We start from the raw sequence: 12,985 nt of genomic DNA on the forward strand, positions 1-12,985 counted from the left end.
AGTTGGAGACCAGCCTGGCCAACATGGTGAAACCCCGTCTCTACTAAAAATACAAAAATTAGCCGGGCATGGTAGCACATGTCTGTAATCCCAGCTACTCGGGAGGCTGAGGCGGAAGAATCGCTTGAACCCAGGAGGCAGAGGTTGCAGTGAGCCGAGATTGTGCCATTGCACTCCAGACTGGGTGACAAGAGTGAAACTATGTCTCAAAAAAAGAAAAAAAATGGGATTAGCTGTTTTAAAAGCAAGATTCAACTATATGCTGTCTATGAGAGACTTTAGATTTAAAGACACAAAGAGGTTGAAAATAAAAGCATGAAAAAAGATGTACAGTCAAACTAACTAAGAGAGACCTAGAATGACTATATTATTAAAGTAGACTTTAAGACAAAACATTGTTACTAAAGACTAAGAAAGACATCTTACAATGATAAAAGAGTTAATCGGCTAGGCACGGTGTCTCATGCCTGTAATCCCAGCACTTTGGGAGGCCAAGGCAGGTGGATCACTTGAGGTCAGGAGTTCCAGACCAGCCTGGCTGACATGGAGAAACCCTGTCTCTACTAAAAATACCAAAATTAGCCAGGCATGGTGGCATGCACTTGTAATCCCAGCTACTCGAGAAGCTGAGGCAAGAGAATTACTTGAACCCCGGAGGTGGAGGTTGCAGTGAGCTGAGATCGTACCACTGTATTACAGCCTGAACAACAGAGTGAGACTCTGTCTCAAAACAAAAGAGTTAATTGATCAAAAACATATAAGAATTATAAACATATATGCATCAAACAACCCCAAATTGTAACAGAATTGAAACTAACAGAATTGAAGGAGAAAATAGTCAATTCAACAGTAGTTGGAGATTAATTAACCTACTTTCAATGGTGGTTAGAATAGCTAGACAGAATGTCTTCCAAAAAATGGAAGACTTGAACAAGGTATAATCCAGTTTCCAGAGATCTAAAGAACCTCCATTTATTAATAAAATAATATACATTCTTAACCACACGAGTAACATTTGCCAGGATAAAACATATGTTACACCATAAAGCAAGTCTTAATAAAGTAAAAAAGACTGCAGTGATACAAATTATACTATGTGACAACAGTGAAATGAAATTAGAAATTAATAATATGAAAATTTGGAAATTTCACAAGTATAAGAAAATTGAGCACAGTTGTAAATAATTAAAGGTCAAAAAGTAAATTACAAAAGAAATTTGAAAATGCCTTGAGATAATTGAAAATAAAAACACAGTACACCAGATCTTATGAGATGCAGTAAAAATAGTGCCTAGAGGGAAATGTATAATTGGAAATGCCTATGTTTTTTTTAAAAAAAGATAGATCTCAAATCAAAACCAAAACTTTATCTTAAAGAGCTAAATAAAAAAGCAAATCCAAAGCAAACAGAAGGAAAGAAATAATAAATATTAGAGAAAATAAAGGAAGTAGAAAAACCATAGAGAAAATCTGTAAAACCAAAAGTTGGTTCTTTGAAAAGACCAACAAAATTGACAAAACGTTAGCTAATCTCTCCAGGCAAGGAGAAAAAAAAGACTCAGCTGGGCATGGTGTCTCATGTCTGAAATCCCAGCACTTTGGAAGGCTGAGGCAGGTGGATTACCTGAGGTCAGGAGTTCAAGACCAGCCTGGCCAACATGGTGAAACCTCGTCTGTACTAAAAATACAAAAATTAGCCAGGTGTGGTGGCACGCAACTGTAATCCTAGCTACTTGGGAGGCTGAGGCAGGAGAATCACTTGAACCCAGAAAGCAAGGTTGCAGTGAGCCGAGATTGTAGCACTGCACTCCAGCCTGGGTGACAGAGCAAGACTCTGTATCCAAAAAAAAGAAAGAAAGAAAGAAAAGAAGAGAAAAAAAGGAGTAAAATTACTAACATCAGAAATGAAAAATGGGACACTATTAATAACTTTACAAAACAAAAAATATTATAAGGTGTTTTTGACTGAATGTTCCTCCTCACTGTCTCTAAATCCACATGCTGAAGCCCTAGCTCTCAATATGATGACATTTAAAGATGGGGTTAGGGTAAGGTAAATAGGGTTAGGTTAGGTCATGAGCTTGGGCCCTCATCATGGGATTAGTGGACTTAGAAAAGGAGGGAGAGATGAGACCATGGCAGACAGGAGGCAGGACTAGATTGAAGCTCCCACTTGGACGGACATAACAGCCTGTGGAGGCTTGCACTGTGAACTTTTGCTCCAGTATGACTGCAGAAATATATTAGGAAAGCCAAGAGAACCCATATATCTGCTGAAAGAAGTGGATTGTTCCTGCAAGACTCCAGAGACACCCCAAATACTGTGAGTGCCCAAACTGTGGAAGTGGGAAAGGAAGATTGTTCATCCATGAACACACATCCCCACTGGGGAACCTGAAGGTCTACATTATGGGAGAAGATTCTGACCTTACCTGGAGCTGAGTCAATTTAGAGAGCAGAGCGAAATACAGGGGTAGAGGAAACAGCAGGAAAATCTCTGTGGGCTTGCTGGGTCCCTTAACAAGACATTTCTGCCTCACCTCACAGGCATCCTTGAGGAGACACTTTCCCAGAGTCACTGGGAAAAGGCCACATGGCGAAGAAAAGCACCAGCTGAACTTTGTAACAATTTGAACGAATTTAGAAGCCTCCTGGCCAGAACCTGGGGGAGGGTGTGAATCTGGTGTGCGTCCTCCACAGGTGGGAGAAGAAGGAAAGTGCTAGTTATTTTCGCAGCTGGGAGGTGGGTAGCCTGGGGCAAGTTCTCAGTCCTGCTGGCCCACTGCCTGGAAACTGACTTGTTGCTGTTAGGGGTGGGGGCATGGTGGAAGTGAGATCAGCCCTTTGGGTTGGGTGGGAGCTGGGTGAGGCCTGTGACTGACAGCTTTCCCCCACTTCCCTGACAACCTGCATGACACAGCAGAGGCAGCCATAATCCTCCTGGGAACAAAACTCCATTGACCTAGGAACCTCACCCCCATCCGCAACAGGAGCCACAGCAAGACTTAACCAAGTAGAGTCTGAGCTCAGACACACCTAGTCTTGCCCCCACCTAATGATCCTTCCCTACCCAGCTTGGTAACTGAAGACAAAGTACATAAACTCTTGGGAGTTCTAAGGCCTCTCCCACCACCTGTTCCTCCACATACTACCACAGCTGATGCTCTCTTGAAAGCACCACCTCACAGCAGGAGGCCAACCAACACAAAAATAGTGCAATAATCAGCCAAAGCTAAGGACCCTCACAGGGTCCATTTGATACCCCTGCCACCTCCACCAGAGCAGGTGCCAGTATCCATGGCTGAGAAACCCACAGATTGTTCACATCAGATGACTCTGTGCAGACAACCCCCACTACTAGCCCAGAGACTGGTAGACTTGCTGGATGGCTAGAAGAGGGATAACAATCACTATAGCTCAGCTCTCAGGAAGCCACATCCCTAGGAAAAGGAGGACAGTACTACAACAAGAAAACAGTCCATGGGACAAAAGGAACTGAACAACAGCCTTGAGCCTGAGATGTTCCTGCTGACAAAGGCTACCCAAATGAGAAGCAACCAGAAAACCAACTCTTGTAATATGACAAAAAAAGGTTTTTTAACACCCCCCAAAAATCATACTAGCTTTCCAGCAATGGATCCAAACCGAGAAAAAATCCTTGATCTACCTGAAAAAGAATTCAGAAGGAGGTTAATTATGAAGCTAATCAGGGAGGCACCAAAGAAAGGTGAAGCCCAATGTAAGGAAATCCAAAAACTGATACAACAAGTGAAGGGAGAAATATTCAATGAAAAAGATAGCATAAATAAAAATCAATCAAAACTTCAGGAAACAGTGGACACACTTATGCAAATGCAAAATGCTCTGAAAAGTCTCAGCAATAGAATTGAACAAGCAGAATAAAGAACTTCAGAGCTTAAAGACAAGGTTTTTGAATTAACCCAATCCAGCAAAGACAAAGAAAAAAGAATAAGAAAATATGAACAAAGCTTCCAAGAAGTCTGGGATTATGTTAAACAACCAAATCTAAGAATAATCAGCATTCCTGAGGAAGAAGATAAATCTAAAGGCTTGGAAAGTATATTTGGGGGAAAAATCGAGGAAAACTTTTCTGGCCTTGCTAGAGAACTAGACATTTACATACAAGAAGCTCAAAGAACATCTGGGAAACTCATCACAAAAAGATCATTGCTCAGGCACATTGTCATCAACTTATCTGAAGTTAAGATGAAGGAAAAAATATCAAAAGCTGTGAGGCAAAAACACCAGGTAACCTATAAAGGAAAACCTATCAGATTAATAGCAGATTTCTCAGAGAAACTCTACAAGCTAGAAGGGATTGGGGCCCTATCTTCAGCCTTCACAAACAAACAATTATCAGCCAAGAATTCTGTACCCAGTGAAACTAAGCTTTGTAAATTAAGGAAAAATACAATCTTTTTCAGACAAACAAATGGTGAGAAAAATCACTACTACCAAGCCAGCACTACAAGAACTGCTAAAAGGAGCTCTAAATTTTGAAACAAATCCTGGCAACACATCAAAACAGAACCTCTTTAAAGCATAAATCTCACAAGACCTACAAGACAAAAATACAATTAAAAACAACAACAAAAAAACCCAAGGTATACAGGAAACAAATAGCATGATGAATGGAATGATAGCTAACATCTCAGTCAAACGTTCAATGTAAATGGCCTAACTACTCCACTGAAAAGATACAGAATTGCAGAATGGATAAGAATTCACCAACCAACTATCTGCTGCCTTCAAGAGACACACCTAACACAAAAGGACTTATGTAAACTTAAGGAAAGGAATGGAAAAAGACGTTGCATGGAAATGGACACCAAAAGTAAGCAGGGGTAGCTATTATTATATCAGACATAACAAACATTAACTCAACAGCATTTGAAAAAACAAAGAGGGTCATTATATAATGATAAAAGGTCTTGTCCAACAGGAAAATATCACAATCCTAAATATATATGCACCTAACACTGGAGTTCCCAAATTTGTAAAATAATTATTAATAGAAGTAAGAAATAAGATAGACAGAAACACAATAATAGTGGGGGCCTTTAATACTCCACTGACAGCACTAGACAGGTCAAGACAGAAAGTCAACAAAAAACAGTAAATTTAAACAATACCCTGGAACAAATGGACTTAACAGATATACACAGAACATTCTACCCAACAACCACAGAATATACATTCTATTCAACAGTGCATGGAACTTTCTCCAAAAGACCATATGATACGCCACCAAACGAGCCTCAATAAATGTAAGAAAATTGAAATTATATCAAGTACTCTCTCAGACAACAGTGGAATACAACTGGAAATCAACTCCAAAAGGAACTTTCAAAACCATGCAAATACATGGAAATTAACCTTCTCCTTAATGATCACTGGGTCAAAAATGAAATCAAGATGAAAATTTAAAAATTCTTCTAACTGAATGAAAATAGCAACACAACCTATCAAAACCTCTGGAATACAGCAAAGGCAGTGCTAACAGGAAAGTTCATAGCCCTAAATGCCTACATCAAAAAGGTTGGAAGAGCACAGACAATCTAAAGTCACACCTCAAGGAACTAGAGAAGCAAGAACAAACTAAATCCAAACCCAGCAGAAGAAAGGAAATTACCAAGATCAGAGCAGAACTAAATGAAATTGAAACAAACAAAAAAATACAAAAGATAAACAAAACAAAAAGCTACTTCTTTGAAAAGATAAATAAACTTGATAGACCAGTAGAAAGATTAACCAAGAAAAGAAGAGAGAAAATCCAAATAAGCACAATTGGAAACGAAATGGAAGATATTACAACTGACACCACAGAAATACAAAAGATCATCAAGGCTACTACGAACACCTTTATGCGCATAAATTAGAAAACCTAGAAGAGATGGATAAAGTCCTGGAATGATACAACCTTCCCAGCTTTAATCAGATAGAATTAGGCACTCTGAACAGACCAGTAACAAGCAGAGAGATTGAAATGGTAATAGCAACAATTACCAACAACAAAAAAAGTCAAGGACCAGACGAATTCACAGCAGAATTCTAGGAGACATTCAAAGAAGAATTGGTACCAATCCTATTGATGCTATTCCACAAGATAGAGAAAGAGGGAACCCTCCCCCCAAATCATTCTATGAAGCCAGCATAACCCTAATACCAAAACCAGGAAAGGACATAACAGAAAAAGAAAACTACAGACCAATATCTCTGATGAACATAGATGTTAAAATCCTTAACAAAATACTAGCTAACCAAATCAAACAACATATCAAAAAGATAATCCACCATGATCAAGTGGGTTTCATACCGGGGACGCAACGGTGGTTTAACATAGGCAAGTCAATAAATGTGATACACCACATGAACAGAATCAAAAACAAAAATCACATAATCATCTCAACAGATGCAGAAAAAGCATTCAACGAAATCCAGCATTGCTTTATGATTAAAACTCTCAGCAAAATCAGCATACAAGGGACATACCTCAATGTAATAAAAGCTATCTATGACAAGCCCACAGCCAAAATAATACTGAATAAAAAAAAGTGGAAAGCATTCCCTCTGAGAACTGGAACAAGACAAGGATGCCCACTCTCACCACTCCCCTTCAACATAGGACTGGAAGTCCTAGCCAGAGCAATCAAACAAAAGAGAGAAATAAAGGACATCCAAATTGGTAAAAAGGAAGTCAGACTGTTGCTGTTTGCTGATGATATGATCGTTTACCTAGAAAGCCATAAAGACTCCTCAAGAAAACTCCTAGAACTGATAAAAGAATTCAGCAAAGTTTCTGGATACAAAATCAATGTATGCAAATCAATAGCTCTTCTATACACCAACAGCAACCAAGCTGAAAATTAAATCAAGAACTCAACCACGGCCAGGCGTGGTGGCTCACATCTGTAATCCCAGCACTTTGGGAGGCCGAGGAGGGCGGATCATGAAATCAGGAGTTCAAGACCAGCCTGGACAACATAGTGAAACCTCGTCTCTACTAAAACTACAAAAAAAATTAGCTGGGCATGGTGGCATGTGCCTGTAGTCCCAGCTACTCAGGAGGCTGAGGCAGGAGAATCACTTGAACCCGGGAGTTGGGGGTTGCAGTGAGCCAAGACTGTGCCACTGTACTCCAGCTTGGGCAATAGAGTGAGATTTTGTCTCAACAACAACAACAACAACAACAACAAAACTCAACCCCTTTTACAATAGCTGCAAAAAAATTAAATAAAATGCTTAGGAATATACCTAACCAAGGAGGTGAAAGACCTCTACAAGCAAAATGACAAAACACTGCTGAAATATATCATAGATGACACAAACAAATGGAAACACATTTCATGCTCATGGATAGGTAGAATCAATATTGTGAAATGGCCGGGTGCAGTGGTTCAGGCCTGTAATCCCAGAACTTTGAGAGGCCAAGGTGGGTGGATAACTTGAGGCCAGGAGTTCAAGACCAGCCTGGCCAACATGGCAAACCCCGTCTCTACTAAAAATATAAAAATTAGCCAGGAGTGGTAGTGCACACCTGTAATTCCAGCTACTGAGGAGGCTGAGGCATGAGAATCACTCGAACCCAGGAGACAGAGGTTGCAGTGAGCCAAGATTGTGCAACTGTACTCCAGCCTAGACGACAGAGTGAGACTGTCTCAAAAAAAAAAATAATAATAATAATTGTGAAAATGACCATACTGCCAAAAACAATCTACAAATTCAATGCAATTCCCACAAAAATACCATCGTTCTTCACAGAATAAGAAAAAACAATTCTAAAATTCATATGCAACCAAATAAGAGCCTCCAACCAAATAAGAGCTCATGTGCAACCAAATAAGAGCCTCCAACCAAATAAGAGCTCATATGCAACCAAATAAGAGCCTCCATAAGACTAAGCAAAAAAAACAAATCTAGAGGCATCACATTACCTGATTTCAAACTATGCTATAAGGCCATAGTCACCAAAACAGCATGGTACTGGCATAAAAACAGGCACATAGACCAATGGAACAGAATAGAGAACCCAGAAATGAAGCCAACTAATCTTTGACAAAGCAAACAAAAATATAAAGTGGGAAAAGGACACACCCTGTTCAACAAATGGTGCTGGGAAAATTGGCAAGCCACATGTAGGAGAAGGAAATTGGCTCCTTATCTCTCACCTTATACAAACATCAACTCAAGATGGATCAAGGACTTAAATCTAAGACATAAAACTATAAAAATTCTAGAAGATAACTTTGGAAAAACCCTTCTAGACATTGGCTTAGGCAAGGATTTCATAACTAAAAACCCAAAAGCAAATGCAACAAAACAAAGATATATAACTGGGACTTATTAAACTAAAGAACTTTCACATGGCAAAAGGAACAGTCAGCAGAGTAAACAGACAACCCACAGAGTGGGAGAAAATCTTCACAATCTATACATATGACAAAGGACTAATATCCAGAATCTACAACAAATTAGCAAGGAAAAAAACAAATAATCCCATCAAAAAGTGGGCTATTCTCAAAAGAAAATATACAAAAGGCCAACAAACATATGAAAAAATGCTCAACATCACTAATGATCAGGGAAATGGAAATCGAAACCACAATGTGATACCATAATGGTATCATATTAATGGCCATAATCAAAAAATCAAAATATAATTGATGTTGGCATGGATGCAGTGAACGGGGAACACTTCTACACTGCTGGTGGGAATGTAAACTAGTACAACCACTATGGAAAACAGTGTGGAGATCCCTTAAAGAACTAAAAGTAGAACTACTATTTGATCCAGCAATCTCACTACTGGGTATCTACCCAGAGAAAATGATGTCATCATATGAAAAAGATACTTGCACATGCATGTTTTTAGTTGGATAATTTGCAATTGTAAAATCATTGAACCAACCCAAATGCCCATCAATTAACATGTGGATAAATAAACTGGTATAAGGTTGGGCACAGTGGCTCACACCTGAAATCCCAGCACTTTGGGGGGGCTGAGGCAGATGGATCATTTGAGGTCAGGACTTCAAGACCAGCTCGCCGAACATGGTGAAACTCTGTTTCCACTAAAAATAAATACAAAAAAATGAGCCAGGCATGGTGGTGCATGCATGTAATCCCAGCTACTCAGGAGGCTGAGGCGTGAGAATCACTTGAACCCAGGAGGTGGAGGTTGCAGTGAGATGAGATTGTGCCATTGCACTCCAGCCTGGGTGACAAAATGAGACCCTGTCTAAAAAAAAAAAAAAAAAAGACGTGAAACTGGTGTGTGTGTGTGTGTGTGTGTGTGTTAACAGGAATACTACTCAGCCATAAAAAGGAATGAATTAATGGCACTCACAGTGACCTGGATGAGATTGGAGATTATTATTCTAAGTGAGGTAACTCAGGAGTGAGAAACTAAACATCATATGTTCTCACTCATATGTGGGAGCTAAGCTATGAGGATGCCAAGACATAAGAAAGCCGGGCGCAGTGGCTCACGCTTGTAATCCCAGCACTTTGGGAGGCCGAGGCGGGCGGATCACGAGGTCAGGAGATCGAGACCACGGTGAAACCCCGTCTCTACTAAAAATACAAAAAAATAAGCCGGGCGTGGTGGCAGGCGCCTGTAGTCCCAGCTACTCGGAGAGGCTGAGGCAGGAGAATGGCGTGAACCTGGGAGGCAGAGCTTGCAGTGAGCCGAGATGGCGCCACTGCACTCCAGCCTGGGCGACAGAGCGAGACTCCGTCTCAAAAAAAAAAAAAAAAAAAAAAAAAGACATAAGAAAGACAAAATGGATTTTGGAGACTCAGGGGGAAAAGGTGGGAAGGGGGTGAGGGATAAAAGATGACAAATTGTGTACAGTGTATACTGCTCAGGCGATGAGTGCACCAAAATCTCAAAAATTACCACCAAAGAACTTACTCATGTAACCAAACATCACCTGTTCCCCAATAACCTATGGAAATAAAAAAAAATTTAAAAAGAAGGAGACATCTCATCTCTCCTTTCTATTGCTCTCTCTTTACATGCATGCACCAAAGAAAAGCTTTGTGAGGACGTATCAAGATAGTGGCTGTCTGTAAGTCAGGAAGCAAGCCCTCAAGAGGAAGTAAATCAGCTAGGACCTTGATCTTGGACTTCCCAAAGTCCAGAACTGTAAGAAATGAATTTCTGTTGTTTAAGTCACACAGTCTGTGATATTTTGTTACGGCAATCCAAGCCAACTAAGACATTAGGCATACGATGAACAATTATAAGCCAACAAAGTAGATAACTTAGATGAAATAGACAAATTCCTAGAAACATACAAACAACCAAAGCTAATTGAAAAAGGAATAGAAAACCTGAAAAGATCAATAACAAGAGTCTGAATTAGTAATCAAAAAACTTTTGAAAAGGCCCAGAACTATACAGATTTACTGGTGAATTCTACCAAACGTTTAAAGAATTACTACTGATTCTTCATAAGCTTTTGCAAATAATAAAAGAGGGAACAGTTTCTAACTCCATATTTGATGTCAGTACTTCCCTGATATAAAAGCAAGACAAAGACATGACAAGAAAAGAAAACTACAGAGCAATATCTTTATAAATATGGAAGCAACATTGCATGATGGTAAACTGAATTCAAAATACTGGCAAACTGAATTCAAAAAAATATACAAAAAGATTTTAGACCACTCAGCATCCCCTTCCCTTCACTCTCTCCTTCACTTGTTCCCTCTCTTCCGCCTCCCAGAGCACCTTCCCCGTGAGGCTGCAGTAGTGGCAATGGGGTTCAAGTGGGACTCTGTGAACAGGAGGGGGAACTGGCAGACATGGCGGCCAACATGTACCAGGTAGGAGATTTTGTCTACTTTGAGAATTCCTCCATCAACCCATAAACAATCAGGATAGAAAAACTCGACAAGACTGCAAGTGGCAACATGGAAGCAAAAGTAGTACGCTTTTACAGATTACATGATATTTCCAACACACTGATAATTCTTGCGGACAAGCATGCTAAAGAAATTGAGGAAGAATCTGAAACAATAGTTGATCCTTACTTGACCAATACTCAGAAACATCAATCGAAACATGTTACTTTCTTTGTCACCCCAACATGAATCCTTGCCTTCAACACATATTAGGGGAAAATGCAGTGTTGCCTTATGAATTAGACAGAATCAGTATTGCATATCTTCATAAAAAGTATACTTTCTTCTACTTATTGATCATGACCCCTCATCGAAAACACTATTAGCTGATGAAGGTGAATTCAGAATGGGACCTAGATATCAAGTAGATGTCCCAGAAATGCTCATAGAAGGAGAATCAGATGAGAGAGAACAGTGAAAATGGAAAGTTAAAGTTTGGGGATCCAAATAGCCCACTTAAGGATTGATCAATTAACCAGTTTTTAATTGTAGCAAGTACTATTGGGACCCTCCCTAGACCCCTCGATTGCAGCAGTTCTTTGAGGCAGCCTAGTTTGCATATGAGTGCTGCTGCAGCTTCCCAAGACATCACCTTCTTTCATGCTATTGATACAATGTGTAGACACAGCTATGATTTGAGCAGTGCAATTAGTGTCTCAGTACCACTTGAAGAAGCTGTTTTATGCAGAGATAAAATGGAAGAATGGTCAGCCTCTTAAGCTAGCTTATTTGAAGAGGTACTGGAAAAAATATGGCAAAGACTTCAATGACATATGCCAAAACTTTTTCCCTTGGAAATCATTGAGTAGCATCACTGAATGTTATTTCTTGTGGAGAACTACTGACAGATATGTGCAACAGAAATGGTTAAAAGCGGCAGAAAATGAGAGTAAGCTGAAACAAGTATATATCCCAATTTACAGCAAACCAAATCCCAACCAAATATCTACCAGCAATGGCAAGCCTGGTGCTGTGAGTGGAACCATGAGGATGACATTCCTGCCTCAGAATCCCCTTTTGGTGCAAGCCTGGGAGGGCTGCTGTGCTACATAGTCTAACCAGTAGTATTCTTGGGGCCTACCTAATATGCAGTGCAATTTGTTGGCTTTATTAAGAAAAATATGGAGACCTGAAAATGCCCACCCAGTCAGAAGAAAAGTTATCTCCTAGCCCAAATACAGAGGACTCTCATGTTAGAAATCCTGCCAGGCCATTCAAGGGATGCTACTCCAAAACACCGTCAGTACAAAGTCTGCAGTGAAAACTCACCAAGCTTTCTTCCTTCATAGTGTGTATTTCACAAAATTTGCTCTCCAGTTATTCAAAAGTATCCTCTGGCTGCAGCAGGCAGCAAGATGGCCACTTGTAGCTATTAATTTATGCTGCCATTAGGGCAGAATGTAAGCTGCTTTAAAGTTCTTTTTTTTTTTTTTTTTTTTTTTTTTTTAGACAGGGCTTCACTGTATCACCCAGGCTGGAGTGCAGTGGCATGATCACTACAAACTTCCTCTCCCAGGTTCAAATGATTCTTCTGCCTCAGCCTCCCGAGTAGCTGGAATTAAAGGTGGCTGCCACCATGCCTGGCTAATTTTTGTATTTTTAGTAGAGACAGGGTTTCACCATGTTGGCCAGGCTGGTCTTGAACTCCTAACCTCAGGTCATCTTCCCGCCTCAGCCTCCCAAAGTGCTGAGATTACAAGCATGAGCCATTATGCACAGCCACTGCTTTAAAATTCTTAACCCTTATATGTTGTGCTTCTGACCATTTCCTCTCACTTCTTTTTTTGTTTGTTTGTAATAAACATAAGTTATTTGTGTACAACCTTTTATTTGGTTTATTTTTTAACATTATTTTTGTCTGTTGCCATTTGTATCATGCCAATCTGAAAAAATTCAAAGCATTAAAAACTTCTATTATCTTATCAGAGAATACTGCTTAGCAAAAGATTGGTGAGAGGTGATCCAATCCCACGGGGTTTTGTGATGGAATTGCCTACAAAGCCCATAAGCACTTTTACCTACTAGGTAGTGCAACAAGATAACCCCTAAGGATGAT

The 12,985-nt window shown here is 39.8% G+C and overlaps 1 pseudogene; it reads left to right on the plus strand.

The window, feature by feature from the left end:
- Nucleotides 1–10,830: 10,830 nt before the first annotated feature.
- LOC100594947 lies at nucleotides 10,831–12,343 on the plus strand (annotated as a pseudogene).
- Nucleotides 12,344–12,985: the final 642 nt, after the last annotated feature.

Source organism: Nomascus leucogenys, chromosome 17 (assembly GCF_006542625.1).
Source record: "Nomascus leucogenys isolate Asia chromosome 17, Asia_NLE_v1, whole genome shotgun sequence".
NCBI classification, from domain to species: domain Eukaryota; kingdom Metazoa; phylum Chordata; class Mammalia; order Primates; family Hylobatidae; genus Nomascus; species Nomascus leucogenys.